The 17,297-nt window shown below is 31.4% G+C and overlaps 1 protein-coding gene across 2 annotated transcripts in view; it reads left to right on the top strand.

The window, feature by feature from the left end:
* The window catches only part of LOC115884570 (aquaporin AQPAe.a), a 60,944-nt gene that overhangs the window by 29,933 nt on the left and 13,714 nt on the right, over positions 1–17,297 (top strand). The gene's annotated exons all lie outside the window — the stretch shown is intronic.

Here is a 17,297-nt window from a genome sequence, read left to right as displayed (position 1 = left end):
TGTGCCATTTAATTAATTACAAAAAGACGCAAGAGTTAGATAAGGAAAGTAAAATTTATTGCATAATATTTAGTTACTAATATTAACATGTTTACCTACTGTACATATACGTAAACAAAATATATAACACTAAAAAAATGTATATACATAAGCTGTCAAGGGAGATAGTAATAAGATAATAAACGCCTACACGTGTTTGATGTTTGTCATTTTTGCATTATAAATAAAGCAAAAATCGAGGCAAGAATTATGAAATCATTTAAAAAAATGACTTGTATAAGATTGTATATTAAGGTAAATTAAAATATGAGTTGCTTGTTTAATTCGTTCAGGGTTATAATATGTCTTTTTTGGGAAAATTATGAGTTTTAGTCCAAAAATAAATCGCCATATTTATCTAATACAATATCAAGATCACGTGCGAAATCGTATTGGCGCCAAGAAAGAAATCTAGTGGCACCAGATTTTGTTTATTCAGCTATCGGAAATTCTAAACTACACGGGAGTCAATAAATTAATGTCACTATTTTATTTTGCAAATATATTCAGAGAGAGAGATTTCACAAAGATTTAGTGCGATACCTGAAGCCTTACCTATTGGAGGTATTAAACTTTGAGTGTAACTTTAAGGGCCGTTTAGACTCGTTAATTTGAGCAAACTGTTTAGGAATAATATTAGGCATAATAGGCATAAACCAAACTGCACCAATATTAAGCTATCTTCGTAGATCAATGAAACAAGTTTAGATTGGAAAGTGCCCATAAGGAGAATGTAAACACTATTTGGAGTTATTCTTGCAACGGTCGCGACCCAAAGCTTTTGATAATATTTGAGCTTTTTCCAGAATTATGTCGCCAAATATTATGTATTCAAATTTATTATTATTTTCTTTTAATTTTATAAATGAAATACTGTATGTTGCATACAAGAAACTTTATTTTATATAAGGACCTGTATGAAATACCTATGAAACATTGGAATCCAACGTTAAACCACGATCCAAGATGGTTTTTGCAGTTTACAGTTCACAGCACAGCTTTTTAAGTTTATAATGCCACTTTTTCACAATTATCACGGGTTTGAGTAAATAAAATTTAAATTAAGCTTACAAGATAGCAATAAATACTTTGAAAATGAACACTTTTCGGTATTTTTTCAATTAGAGCGGTTTAAATTTTGAAAGACTTTATAATTTTTGAAGATTCTGACTGATTCTGACTTTGACAGAAGGAATTTTTAGAAATTCCATTTCCAAGGGGGTGAAACCACACCTTAAATATTACAATATTTTTTATTTAAAAAACGGTCAAGTTTCAGAAAAAACGCTTAAACACGTAATTTTATTTTGTTTTTTACATATTTTAAAATTTTTTAAAAATGTGTACAGGGTGTTTCGAAAAATCTGGTTATTGATTAATCACGATCCTGCTTAAAGCGCTTGACGTAAAAAGCTGATTTTTGGAAAACGGATTGACTTTCGGGTGTAGAAGTTCGATAAGAAGGGATTTTTCGAAACGCAAATTCTAAAGCAGTGAAACCACCTCTCAAATATTAGAATATTTTTATTTAAAAACCGGTGAGTTTTTCGGAAAAACTCTTAAACACGTATATTTTATTTTGTTGTTTTACATATTTTAAGATTTTTTAAAAATTTATACAGGTTTCATAAAATACCATTGAGTAATCACGATTCTGCTTAAACTGCTTGACGTTTAAAGCTGATTTTCGGCAAACGGATTGACTGTAATTGAAGTTCGATAAGGAGGGGTTTCTCGAAACTCAAATTCCAAAAGGGTGAAAACGCCCCTCAAATATTACTATATTTGTTATTTAAAAAATGGTTAGTCTTTCTGGAAAACGTTTGGACACGCATAATTTATTTTGTTTTTTACATATTTTGAATTTTTTTAAAAAACTATACAGGGGATTCCAAAATGTTGGGTAATTGATTAACCACGATTCTGCTTAAACTGCTTGACGTAAAAAGCTCATTTTTGGGAACGGATTTTCGAAAGTCAAATTCCAACGAGATGAAACTACCCCTCAGATATTACCAAGTTATATAATAATATCGCCATATTGTTTTTCTCATGCTGACATAAATGTGAGAAAATTTTATCCAGTTTGTATGTTAATGGAAATTCTTGCTTTGCTTTATCATCACCATTACAAATGATTAATTCGACACGAACGAAATCGCGGGTACACGCTAGTAATTTATATACAGTTGTGGAGATTCTAGCATTTTCAAACATGTCGTCACTAAATTACAAAATATCAAATGTGACGTTCATGCTTCATTTAATCGCTACTATGCAAAACATAAATATCAGTCATAGCCCCCCCTCTCGCGGTTTCAGTTCACCTCACCATCACCTCAGTTTGGTTGTGCCTAAATTAACTAAGAGTCTGTCTAAACAGTCTGCCTAAATTAACTAAGAACCAACTGTGCCTAAATTAACTAAGAGCCTAAACGGCCCTTTAGGACTTAAGCTTTTACCTGAGCTGCCAAAAAGTGAAATAAAAATAAACAAGACGATCATACAGTTAAGAAAAATATACATATAACTTTACATATTTAATGATTTTATATATTTATTACTTAAGTCTTTAATTAATAAATTTTATTAATTAAAAAAACAAGTAAAATTTTTTTATGAAGAATGCATTTTTCTCAAATTGTCAATAATAAAAAAGTTTTTCCTCTTGTAAAGACAATCGGGCGACATATTGTATATGTTCCAACAAATATTTTTTTTTGCATTAAGATAAGCTATGATATTAAATAAAACGTAAAGTACGACAGACACTTAACGCGTTTTTTTCCTAAATAAGGCCACCTTATGGCATCTGTCCTACTTTTAGAAAAATCGTATTTGTACATACGACAATCTAAAGTATGTTATACAATTACATTGATGTCTGTTAAAATACCTTGACAGGTAAAACATCTGAAATATAAAGTATTGTACTATAATATTTTTTTCCATTAAACAGGGCAAAAGAAATATTATTGTTGTAGTTATTGGAATATTCTGCAGATGCTATAAAACGTAAAATATATTTTAACACTCTAAAAGCTATATAATTTCACTAATAATTTAAAACAAAAGCAGATGATCTAATTATATTAAGAGCATCTTCGTAAAACATTTTGTTATTGGAAATCAAAATAATTTAAAAACAAAGCAAGTGTTAACAAATCATGCAATAATTTATTTAGCAAATATTATCATAACAAATAATGTCTACACGTTTGTATAGAAAACAAACCAAAAACTTTAGAAGATTAATATTGGCACCACAAATATAAAATGTAAAAAATACTAAGTCTCGCAAGGCAATTTTTCCCATACATAAATTTATAAGATCTCATCACAGATAACGTATAATCCATTACTAAATTACTACCGTGATTACTATGTTATCTGTGCATATACCGGGTGCATTTCAAAAGTGGCTCACCCCTATAACTTTTTTATTTTTTCAGGTAAAAAAAAAAGAAATTTGATATGTTAGTATATAACATAAATTAGGATTTATTGACGTATTCAATTGTTTTTGGTCACTTCCTGTTTTACCGGAAATGACTACAACTTTTGATTTTTAAATGACACCCTCGGTATTTTTTTACTTTATTTTATAGAAAATAACACTCTCAATAGAATGACATATCATATGTCAACTTTTGACGTTTTCGCATATGGTTTATTTTAAATTATAACTTGCAGTTCATAACGAAAATTTGACTCGAAATACCAAGTGTGTGGTATCAAATTATTCGTAGAAAAATGCCTTTTCCAAATATGCTAATGAGCCACCATCGTTCTATTTGATAAAAATTAGATACGATTAAAAATACGATTTGAGCATTTTCTAACTGGCCAGGATAAGACCCTAAAAACATTAGACTATCCAATCTATTTTTCCAAGGCTCCTTGATTAAAAATTAGTGTTTTTAACACAGTCATGACACTATAGATTGAAATTTAAAATACAATTGTTTATTAAGCGAGAATGTCAAAAATTGACGTATGATATGTCATTCTATTCAGAATGTCATTTTATATCGAATAAAGTAAAAAAATACCGAAGGTGCCATTTAAAAGTCAAAAGTTGTAGTCATTTCCGGTGAAACAGAAAGTGACCAAAACCAATTGAATACGTCAACCAACCCTAATTTATATTATACAGGGTGGGCTGCTGAAAACTTACAATGGCTATAATTTTTAAACCAAAAAAGATACCTAAAAAATACCGTTTCTATAATATCGAGGGGGAATACATATGACGTATTTTTTGAACCACCCCAAGCTACCCCTTAGGCGGCACCTTGACTCACTAGAAAATTTGCCCATGAATATCTTATTACCCATTATTTTATCTAAAAAAATAAAAAAGTTATAGAGGTGAGCTACTTTTGAAACGTACCTGGTATGTTATTTTAACCATTAAATAAAACTAGGGTACACGTCTTCTCTTTGCTTTCTTTGGTAACATCCTTTATATTTTTGGTACAATCTTCTATCTAATAAGATTGGGACATATATATTCTATACTCCTATACAGGGTGAGTTTTAAATAAGTGCAAATATTTTTAAGGGTGGTATATTTTGACCCCAGAAACATGAGTTCTATGAGTTTTTTAGTTTTTAGTTAAAAAATATAATTTCTTGATAATATGGCAACATAGGTAGTTACTAAATTAAATTTACAAGAGAGAAGATCCAGTGGTTCTCAAAATTTAAGCAAAAAATCTCTATTTTTCAAATTTTCAAAGTAAAATAACTCGATTATTTTGGACTTATTTAAAAACTGTAATGTTTCTTTTATGGAGATCTACCGGTCCTGAACAATTTTTGAACATATTTGAGACTTGCGCTATATAAAATTTGTAGCAATGAGACAACGGAGATAATTTATTTTAATCAAGATAAGAAAAATCCTGCTGTATATTAATTAAACATGGTTTTAAAGCCAAACAAAAAAGTTTTAAGCAAAATAATAAGGAAATTCGTGTAGCCTTCAATTTAATTGTTTTATATAGAAATATCTAGGTTATTTTTTAATTTCACCTCAGATCAATAATTATCAGTTACTAGAAACAATTAAATCACAGTCTCTATGTACTAAACACCTGAACTAAAGCAGTTCAAACAAAAGATTGGTGAATAAATAGGGATTCTTACCCAATCCATTTTTTTATATCTTATGTCATCGAAGAAATTCTAGAAAGATGAATGAGTTGCTGTAATTCGCCTTGGAAATGAACGATTAGGGTAAAATTACAATAAAATACCATTTATGTTAATTTCTTCATATACAGAATGTCCCATTTTCATTCGTTTTATATGGTTTTTTGCTTATGATTGGACATAGAAAGTTGCGGTTTTTGCAGTAGATGAATATTATTAATGAAACAAAAGATTCCGTGGTAAATTTGTCATAGCCCTCTTGGTTTCCATTATAATGATTTTCATAAATTGTCGTATTCAAACATCGCTTACATCGCAGGCATCTAAAAAGTTAATGTAAATATCATAATTCATCTTTATAGAGTCCTTAACGTTGAATACAGAGTGGTATAATAGTAAAATACACTTGTAGTTGAAACTTTTGGTGTTATAACAATAGAATAACACACTAATTCACCATAATTCACCAAGTCATTCTACTTTTAACACTGGTCGCGCGTTTCTCTGACCGTGTCATTATCAGCAAATGATCAAAACTACCGTGTTAGTATGTTATACTAATATAGCAGTGTTATAAATAGGGTTTCCGAACCGGGATCCCTGGGCATGTTTAATCCCGAAATCCCGATATTAAATCCAGGGATCTTGAAAATCTCGAAGAATTTAAATGCCCAATCTAAAATGATTCGGCTTGGTTAGGTTAGGTTATAATCCGAAAATTATCGATCCCGAAAATTAAAAATCCTATAGTTATAAAGTAACTTGAGTATGTTAACAAGCGCTTAAGTATGTTCAAAGCGTAAAAAAACTTTAGCAGCATTATCAAAACTATTCACTAAGACGAACATGATGAGAAGCCTTGAGGGAGGAAAATTATTATGGGAAACAGCAAACAGATATATAATAATTTACTAGTAGAAAAGAAGATAAACAACGCCACATCATGGTGTAGGTAGGAATGTTCGGTCTTAAGATTTCAGTGCCGGTATCTGGTATCACAAAGTACCGGTCCTACAACCGGTATACCGGTTGAAAGAATTAGGTCGATGGGACCGATAGTTAACCGGTATACCGGAAGACCGGTTGGACCGGAATACCGGATGAACAGGAATATCGGAAAGACCAAAATAACAGTTTGGGTTGCTGTGCCAGTGGGCATATACCGCTGATACCGTATAAAAAAATGTAAATGTATCAGATAATTATTAATTTAATTGTTACAGAGGATTTGTTTACGTTTTTGTCCTCGTAGCCTTCGAGAAGCCGTGACTTTTTAATACGACCACCCAATAATAATAATTAACCGTGTTAACGAACAACCCCTTATCTGACGGATTAAAAAAGTTAAGATCTTGTTTGTTAATATTTGTAAATAAAGCACTTTATATAATATAACCGTCGGATTTACACTTGAGAGTATATTTCATTACACTACAAAAAGTGGATTTCAAAGATAAAGCAAGAGAAGGTCTTTTTTTCTTTTTATTTATCTAGTTGGAAAATATCTTTGATTTTTTAATAACACACTTGAACCTTGAAAGGCATTTTTCTTTAATAGGTTAGAATTTTGTATGATTCTTGTATTTCTATGTGAGTTTTGTTATCAGAAAGAAATAATTAAGCTATAATGAGGATAATATAATATAACAAGATAACAGTTTGATATATTTATTACATACAAAACAAGAACTTATATTATAAAACAAAACTTTCTACTTATATTACCGTTGTTAATAAAAAAATAAATTATAAAATATGAAAGGAAATGCTATACATTATTTATACAAACCTAATGTATATGCTTATACCGTATGATTTGGTTTTGGTTTGGAAAAAAAACGGCGACCAGTTGGCTTGGAAATGACGATCGATGACATTTTCCATATAATTTTACATATAAAGTGATAGCGATCTTCATTTCATAGCCATCGCTGACACCGTTTTTATTCGATCATACGGTACTTAGAGTATGGAAACACAATCAGCTCTGTACAAAATCCGGTACCGAAATCGTTATATATACAGGTTTTTTAATTATCATGAACCTATTTTTCTGTATCGATTGAAAACTCCGTCTTCCGATAACGAATTTCCGGTATCGGTACGCAAACCGGTCTTCCGGTACCGGTACCGATACCAAAACTGGTATACCGGTTTTGTAAAAGACGACACCGATACAGAAATATTTCAAAAGTACCGATCCTGGTACCGGTATACCGGAGGACCGAACATGCCTAGGTGTAGAATTTCTGTGTGTGTAAATATGTGTAAAATACTTGAACTAGTATGAGGAGGTTTTTTTTAGCCGGTAGGAATCCGGCACTACCCAACTTTGGGTGTCTTCTGGAAGATTTTTCGCTCCTCATCGAAAAATAAAGTATGTTAACGGTTTAATGTATAAATATTTTTTACATATTGAATTTTCTTCTTAAAAATTAGAACATTACTAGCAACTCAATTATATTCGAAAGTTTGTTCTATTTCACAAACTTTTTTAAAACTGATAACATATTATTAACTCAAATAGGTACACCAGCGAAGGTGTTATTTCCTATGAATAAATTTACTGCGGAATGTAGCAAATTTTGTCTGTGTATTCCAAATAGTATTATTTACCAATCTATTATAACAAAGTTAATAACTTGGGACAATATATTACAGAGACTTTTGTTATTTTCTTTATCATTTATCATTGAAGTGAAAAACATTTTTGAACTGTCTCACTACATTTTACATTACTACGTATAAACCAGTTTATTTTTCAAGGAAAAGGTAAGGAAATAAAACTGCGCCACTTGGGTAGCATTGCCAAAGAGTAATTCTTAATCTTTGCCATTGCGTTGTACAAAAAATTAGTTGCTTCTTCAAAGTTGCTGTAAACAAGTCTAGAGTAAGTAGTTGGGTATGGATTAAAATCCACTTTATGATATCCATCTATTCTTTTACGGTAACTCTTGGTTATTCCCAGCATATTTCGTTCCATTGAGCGTTGTGCGACCTGCAGTTTCCTTATAATGTCCGTTTTAAGTGTCCAGGTTCCTCATGCATATGTATATAGTATAATGATGAGTTTGATTGAGTGAATATGATTGAGTTTCTTCCGTGAGTACTCCATGCTAACTTAATTCTTCTGTCGATTTTTGCTAGTAAAGATCCCGAGCTGTGTATTAGTTGTCCCAGAGATATATATTCTTCTACTCTTTCCATTGTTGTGTTATTTATTAGAATCTTTTTTTTTATTAGAGTCTTTTCTTTCCACTAGTTTGTTGTACATCACTTTAGTTTTTGCTAAAACCCACTTTATTTCTGACTGTATTTAGTTCATTAAGTTGTGTTTGCAGTTTTCCAGGGTTATTAGTAATTAGGACTATATCATGAGCGTATGGTTAAGATATTTTCCATCTATTTTCAATTCTTTGTTGTCTAGTTAACCGAAGATTTCTTCTAGTGTAGCGGTAAACAGCTTTAGGGATATCTTCAACAACATCTTCATGCCGTATTCCTTTGCCACTTGGGAATTCTGGGGTTGTTTTATACATCATTACTCTAGCTTTAGTTTCTTAGTATATATTGACAAGACTTTTTAGAAAAGATATTTCATCAGAAGTTCATATATACCTACAGTGCAGTAAATTCAGTTTTAATATCATTTAATAATACCTATCTTAAAAGTATTTTAGTTAAATTACCGTCACGGATATAACTGCTGTGTTTAATTTTGTACAGCCACTATTGAAAGCTAACATACACATAATATATAGAAACACCTATACATAATTCATGAAAAAATAAAGCATCAAAAAGTGTGAATGCCTATTCTTTTTGTTTTGTTTGTGACACGCTCAGTAATAAAAATGCATTTAGAACAACGTCAAATTTTACGCTACGTAAATAATAATACCATAAAATGCACCGGGTAATCTATGAAGTTTCTGAAGCGTGAATATTTTTTTCAACGAGGCATTTTCTCCGCTTCCTGACATGGCTGCGTTCAGTTTTCGATTAAAAATACAGATAAAAAGGGTCCATTAAAAAATGTTCATTTTAAAATTATGTAAGCAAAATACAGTAGTAGCTGAAAAACTGTTCAAAGCTCTAGATCTTTATTCTAATAGATGAGAATGCCGATGTGGTGTCTGATTGGAGAATAGAATTTCTCTAAATATTTCCAAATGTAAAAAATAACAATCTCTTTAAAACAGCAAAATTTACAGTTTAACTATAGGATGGATAAAATGGTTTTAAAGGAATCTCATGCAAAAAAGCCGCAGATGCAACAAAAACGCAACGGAGAAATTTTTAGTCAAATTAGAAGTGTTATGTTTTTGTTATTTTTAGCCCTATTTTCATGATTTTTTTAGCAAGCTGTATATTATCATTATATCTACTTTAATTCGTAAACTCAGTTTACTAACTTTAAAACACCCTGTGCAATAATTTCGTGTGTATATTTTCCTAAAATATAATTTTACGGTCAGAACCATGTCTCCAGAGCCTTTTGTTTCTTGATTCATGTCAATACATGCTTTGGTTAATTTTTAAGAGCGAAATGAACTGATCACGATCAATTTGCAATTTTTTCAATTATCATTACTTTTTGATGTAATTTTTTAATATGACGAGATGGTTTTGGTAGCTATTTTCGTAACGTCATATTACGCAGCATCGGATGCTCTATACTAAATTAAAAAAACGTTAAAGACTCATGTGTAATATTCACGTATACAGACAGAAAAAGAAATTGTAAAAATTACCCTAATACTTTGCATTGCTGCCCTTGGCTACTATTACTGCCTGCATACGTCCGTTCATACTGTCATTGAGGCTGCATATATCACATTATGTTATGCTTTCCCATTCTTCTTTAAGAACCAAGCGAATTTCATTTAATGAAGTTGGTACCGCTTCGCGACCTTTAACCCTCCTGCCAAGCATGTCCAAAACGTCGAACATGATGGGCAGTTCATAGTACTAAAGAGTTCACAATAATCACCAAAGCCAGCTTATCATATCGGAAAATAACTTCAAATAGAAATGATAATTGAAAAAATTGCAAATTGATCGTGATCAGTTCATTTCGCTCTTAAAAATTAACCAAAGCATGTATTGACATGAACCAAAAAACAAAATGCTCAGGAGTCATGGTTCTGATCGTTAAATTATAATTTAGGAAAATTTACACACGAAATTATTGCACAGGGTGTTTTAAAGTTAGGGTAAAAAAACAACCCCTCGATTAGCCCTGTATAATATGCCGAATACTAAAGTTTATAAAAAACTGAGTTTAAGAATTAAAGTTGATATAATTATATACAGCTTGCTAAAAAAACTCATAAAAATAGGGCTAAAAATAACAAAAATATAACACTTTAAATTTGACCAAAAATTTCTCCGTTGCGTTTTTTTTGCATCTGAGTGTAGAAAGGACCTTAGAGTTTATATAGTCGTTTAGCTACATAGCGAGACCAAGCAGGCATCATTGAAAATGCTTGGCTTTGTAATCCGCACTGTGAGAAAAACTTTACGGAGAGTCATCATCATCATCATCATCATCAACCAACCACTAAAGTCCACTGCTGGACGTAAGCCTACTTCGTTTGCTTCCATAACTCCCTATCTTGACCTCTTTACATCCAGTTACTGTGGATACGTCTTAAATACTCATGCCATCTAGTTAGAGGACGGTCTCTGCTCCTGCTCCTCATTGCTAAATTCGTTTTAAGATCCACATTATTGCTGGCTGTATTTAGTTCATTAATTTGTGCTTGTAGTTCTTTTATGCAGGACTACTGGTCATATATCATCAGCGAATTTTTTTTTTTCGATGAGGAGGGAAAAACCTTCCATAAGACACCCATAGTTGGGTAGTGCCGGATTCAATGGTTTTATCTACATGTATATCCTTTTCATGTTTATTTACTTGTATGTCCTGGTATATTGTTAGTTGTAATTATTGAAATAGAAATAGTTTATATGTTTTACCAATGCATATTTCTATATTTGGTTTGGTTTGTATGATATTTTATTAAATACATATATTAGCTTATGTTGTATTAACAAAAAAGGGTAAGTTAAATTAAAATTCTTTATATTTATAAATTTCTAGATATTTTTCAGATGTATACTCTTTTTTTGTTTTTTTTTATATTATTTTTTATTTATATATTTTTTCCTTCGGATCAAACGGTGCTTTATTCAAGACTCGGGATATTATCTGAGAGTCTTTCAAAGCAAGTTCCGAGGGGAAGCGTAAAGATTAATGTTACTGTATTATATCATGTTTGTTTGAATAAATTATTATTATTATTATATTATTATTATTATTCCTACCGGCTAAAAAACCCTCCTCGTTCAACTAAGCACACCACGCCGAAACCGCTTACGCATTACTTCGACGTGGGGGGCTGTGGCGTTGTTCCTCTTCTTTTTTACTTAGTATATTATGTATGCATTTGTTTACTGTTTCTCATAATAATTCACCTCCCTCAAGGCTTCTCATCAAGTTCGTTTCAGTGAAAACTAGTCCACTCTCCTTCTTAAAATTATCTCTCTCATCGTTCCATCTGGGACAATAGACATACATACATGTTCAACATCGTCTATTTCACCACAAAATAAACATGACTCAGAGCTTGCCCGCCGCATCTTATAGAGGTGGTTTCGGAAGCACCCGTGTCCAGCATCAATGGCAATCTTAGATGGTTAAGATATTCTCCATCTATTTTTAATCATTTGTTGGTCCAGTCTAGTTGACGGAAGATTTCTTCTAATGTTGCTGTAAACAGCTTTGGGGATATCGCGTCTCCCTGTCGTACTCCTTTGCCAGTTGGGAACTCTGAGGTTGTTTTATATATTATTACACTTGCTTTGACTTCTTTACTATTTGTTTTATATTGGCTAGAGTCTCTATATAAGGTCTGTCAATACCTTGTTTCGCTAGGGCTTCTATTATTGCCTCAGGACATGTCGAGTCGAAAGCCTTCTCAAAGTCTATAAAGGCTATGGCTAGTGGAAGTTCATATTCTTTTGTTCGACAGTCCTCTATATAAATTTACATAAATTTGCGATGTTTGAAATGTGTTATTTAATTTTTTTAAGAAATATTTATTGTGTATATTGGTGTGTATTTTTGAATTTATATTTGTTTAATTGTCTTTTATTTGAGTTATGTCTGTTGGACAATAAACTATTATTTCGTCCCATTGGTGCCAAAACTCACTAACTTACTTTTTATTACTTCCGAGAAAAATGCGTCTAAAGATTATTGCATTGCATAAAGTTTTTGTTAGTGACTAAGTATTCGGTATTAAAATCCAGCATAAATGGCCAGAAATCGTAGTTAATAAATTTTTCAATAGATTCTCGGCTTCAATACAGAGGGTGGTCCGAACTGTATTCTGGAAACTTCGGCAGCATATTCTGCAGATAAAAATAAGTAAAAAAGTTCGTATAAATGTATGTCCTAAAATGCTTAGTTTCTGAACAAGGTGTAGAAGTTTCATTTTTATTTTGATTTTTTCCAAATGATTCCTGAAGTAATAATAATATTTGGATGAAAATTTCACACCTCTACTTTTCAACCAATAACATGCTTTAATGTTGACTAGTTACCATGGCAACTGAAAAAATTTCCGGAAATTTTTTCGAGGCGCCACGAAACTTTAGTGGAAATTTTTTGACAGTTGAAAAGGTAAACATAAGATCTACAATCATAATGTGAATGAACTACAATGTCTATATATTGAAATATTACCCATTTGAGTTTTAGCATTTGATGTAACTAATTAAAAATATAATAATATTTGTTAATATTATTAACAAATTGAAATTATTTTAAAATGTCATGTTGGATTAATATTTTTTTTTTCAAATTTAGGTGTGAAATTTTCTTACCGAATACCACGCAAGCTTAAATTATTCCTGGAAATTTTCTTTCGGGCACGAATATTTTAGGAAAATTATCCCTCGTCTTCGACTCGGGATGATTTTCAAAATATTCGTGCCCTCAAAAAAATTTCCGAAAATAATTTAAGCTCTTGAGATATTATAAGTGAAAATTGGTGTCTGGGAGTTTTTTGACATGAGAAATTTGATTTTGATGTCAATATGACTTGTAGAGCGCTCCTACTTGTAGAGCGCGCCACCTACATGTTTTTTAACTGGTTTGAAGAGTAACAACTTTTTGTCCGTACCTGTATAAGACTACTGAGTAAAAAAAATATGCATTTACGACTCTTTTTACGTAAAAAAGGTCTTTTGGTAAAAATCGCTACGCGTAATGGTTCTCGAGATATTTGAAATCGAAATTATCAATACCTGTCATCATTGACATAAATTAAACATGTCGACTAAATGTGTAATTATTAGACCGATCATCAATTTGAAATGTTTTTGTGTCAAAGGTTCCACAAAAACTGTTTTATCATCATTTTTTCGAAGAAAAATTTATGATTAATTTAAAAAAATTAAAATTTTCCAAATTTCCCATTTCAGTCAAATAACTATCTACTCAATATAATAATATTATATTGAGTAGATAGATAAACATAATTTTATTTTTTGTCAATAATGACATGTATTGACTATTTCCATCCTACATATCTTGAGAACGGTTGCTCGTAGCGATTTTTACTAAGGGACATTCTTTACGTCAAAAATCACGGAAATGTATATTTTTTCACTCAGTAGTTTTATACAGGTACGGACGAAAAGTTATTAACTCTTCAAAACAGTTAAAGTTAAAGCATGTGTAAGTGGCGCCTCCTACAAATATGAGTCATATTGACATCAAAATCAAATTTTGATCAGACACCAATTTTCATCCAAATATTAATGTTACTTCAGAAATTATTTGAAAAAAATCGAAATAAAAATGAAACTTTTACACCCTGTATCCCCGAAACTAATAATTTTAGGACATACATTTATACAAACTTTTTTAGTTATTTTTATCTGCAGAATATGCCGCCAAAGTTTCCGGAATACAGTTCGGACCACCGACCGATTGAATTTTCAGGTTATTCGAACAAATGTTGGGTAGTGACCATTGGCAGCAATAGGACGATTTATTCATTTATTTACGATTTATTTAATACACCACGGTCATAAAAAAGAGAAACAATAAAATAGTTTTAGTAGGTAGTATTACTTTCAATATGTTTTCTATATTCCATACAAATGTGACAATTTTACGATGTAGATTTTATGTTTACTACAAAAAACTCATCATATGCTACGGGAATTTTAATAATAAGATATTTTTATGCATCTGAGAAACAATCTCCTTACCATTAACAATGCTTTCGTGCAAATATTATAAATGAATACAAATAATCAAATGCACTTTCAAAGCCATAATATACAGTGTGTCAAAAAATAGTGTATCTAACTTTAGTGGGTGATTCTACAGATAAAATAATACAAAAAGTTCCTATGAACATATGCTCTAAAAAGCCTCCCGAAGAAATTACAGCGCTCGAAAGGTTAAATAAAGATAGTATATTTTGTTTATTTTTAAGAACATATTGGTAAACCAATTTTCCTGAAATTTGGTACTTTTACACACATTTTAGTGCCAAAGCGAATGGAGATTATGAAAAATTTTGTAACAGCCCGGAGAGGGTACTTTCCATTGGGGTGGAGAGTAGAGGTGGGAATTCTAGTCCTTGGGAGGAACTAGTTCCTTAGTTCTAGTTCCTCTAGACGAATAGTTCCTTGAACTAGGTCTTTAGTTCACAATAGTTCCCTACTAACATTGACATCCCCCTTGCTTGATAATGCGTTTCGTTGTCAGTCAGAACTATTCACGTTATGATCTGTATAATTTTTATAATGTACGGAGATATAACGAGACGTATAATTGTGTATGCTAAAAACATGTAGGTAAGTTTTATTGCAGATAAAAAAAATAAAAAAGAAACTCAAATCAGAGTTTAAAAAACTATATCACAAATCAATTGGAGCAAATATTACAAAAATTTTACGAAAAATTGCATTTTTCCTCACAAAAATTCAGAATATCTACTTCGTTTTATAAGATATTTCTTAATTTTAGGGACCTAAAGTGAAACATTCCCGTAAAATATTAACTAAAAATCAAAAACAGTATCCACGACAATTTTCTGTGGTAATTACGCCGGCCGTGGCAATAGACAACGCCGAATCCATCGTCGTCGCCTTGTATTATATCTCGGATCTGCCGACTGAATAGATTCCCGTGAAGTAGTCTTATAATTAGTTCCTCTATGTCAGGATCCGATAACATACGGCTGGCACTCCCCACACCTGCCTAACATCAATCGCGCTGGCTGATCCATACGTAAACTAGTCTTTTATTTAGTTCCTCTAGTTCCTTTAAGTCCGGATCCGATAACATACGGCTGGCACTCCCCACTCCTGCCTAGCATCGATCGCGCATCGATCCTGGCTCCTGGTCTTTTATTTAGTTCTTCTAGGTCCGGATCCGATAACGGACGACTGGCACTCCCCACTCCTGCCTACCATCGGGCTACGCGCGCTGGCCGATCCATCGCCGTCGCATATTATTATATCTGTCACAGTCTCGATCCCGGAATAGGTCCTGAGGAACTAGTTCTTTGAGAAACCAAGAACTAGTTCCTTTCATTCCGGGGTCGGAATAGTTCATTGGAACTAGTTCGTTCACGAACTACACACCTCTAGTGGAGAGTACTACTGGTGGTACTTCTTTTATCCTTATAGATACAGTAGGCCTACACAATTTTGCTGACAAGATAAAAAAAGTTCAGTAAAATATTCCAGTGATAACCCATATGCACGTCCCTGATGAATCTGTCGACACTTTTTTAGCATTAAAATAATTAGCACTTTTAATAACTTTTACCCTCAAAATTTCATTTGAATCACTAAAATCACTTGGAAGAAAATTATAATGAATCGAAAAAAGATGAGCACTTTAACCCTAACCCCCTGTAGCTACGAAACAAAACAGAATCGAACCTATGTTTGCACATTTTTTTAAATACCCTGTATATCATAATGACACACGCCATTTTATTTCAAACGTAAATTGTTCTTGGCAATTTTTTATTGTTCGTCGAATTCTTCGTGAATTCGTTCCATTATTAGAAGGATTTTCTAAGCTTTTTCTTTCATTTAAAGAACATTTTATATTATCCTTCCATATTAAAATCGTTTAATGACAATCATAGCATAGAACACTTTACAAAACCGGAAAGTGATATTTTGCATCTCTATACCAAGCAGATTTAGTCAAGCATATTTCTCGTATATATATATATATATATATATATATATATATATATATATATATATATATATATATATATATATATATATATATATATATATATATATATATATATATATATATATATATATTCTCTGCTTTTACGTTTGCTTCTTCTTTTCAATGGAGTTTATTATTGAAAAGTACTTTATTAATAAACTGTTAAACTCGTTAAATAGCTCAAGTGAAGATTTGCAGCTCCAATATTAAAACGATCAATAATAAATAAACAAATCTAATCAATATTTATATTTTTATGGCTTACAAAACATTCATGATTACTTGTTGTCTTGTTTTTCATGTTTTCTTTAAATGCTACTGACTTTAAGAAACAATGACTGCATGATAAGTTTAAATGGTTCTAAAAAATCATTCTGTTTAGTTAATGAAATGTATTTACCTTTACTGCCTACCTCCATTGCTTTTGGATGTAAATACAAAATATTATAATACATTTTAGAAATTAAAAGAAAATTTCACTCGAACTTCCAATATTTGCTTGATTTCTGTCACATAAATGACATGGATTGACAAACAAAACTAGAAAAACCAGCCTTCTCACGCTGCGCTGGTTAGTTTGGTGACAGTTATAACCGAATTTTTCAGGAACTGTGTTCCGTAATAAGAAAACTTTCAGGAAACCGACGGAACATAAAACCATAACCAAGGTAATACACCCATAGATTTGTGAAAATCGCCCTTTCTATATACCCTGTATATTCTCTCGTGGGACAGATGAAAAACGTAAAATACCTATAACACTTAATATTTCAAATAGTTCTTTTATTGTTGCAAAACCAACAATCAAACCTTT

This window comes from Sitophilus oryzae, unplaced genomic scaffold, assembly GCF_002938485.1.
Source record: "Sitophilus oryzae breed Bouriz unplaced genomic scaffold, Soryzae_2.0 scaffold_302_pilon_pilon, whole genome shotgun sequence".
Taxonomy (NCBI): domain Eukaryota; kingdom Metazoa; phylum Arthropoda; class Insecta; order Coleoptera; family Curculionidae; genus Sitophilus; species Sitophilus oryzae.
The sequence above is the reverse complement of the archived record's forward strand: the minus strand, read 5'-3'. Positions and strand labels throughout refer to the sequence as shown.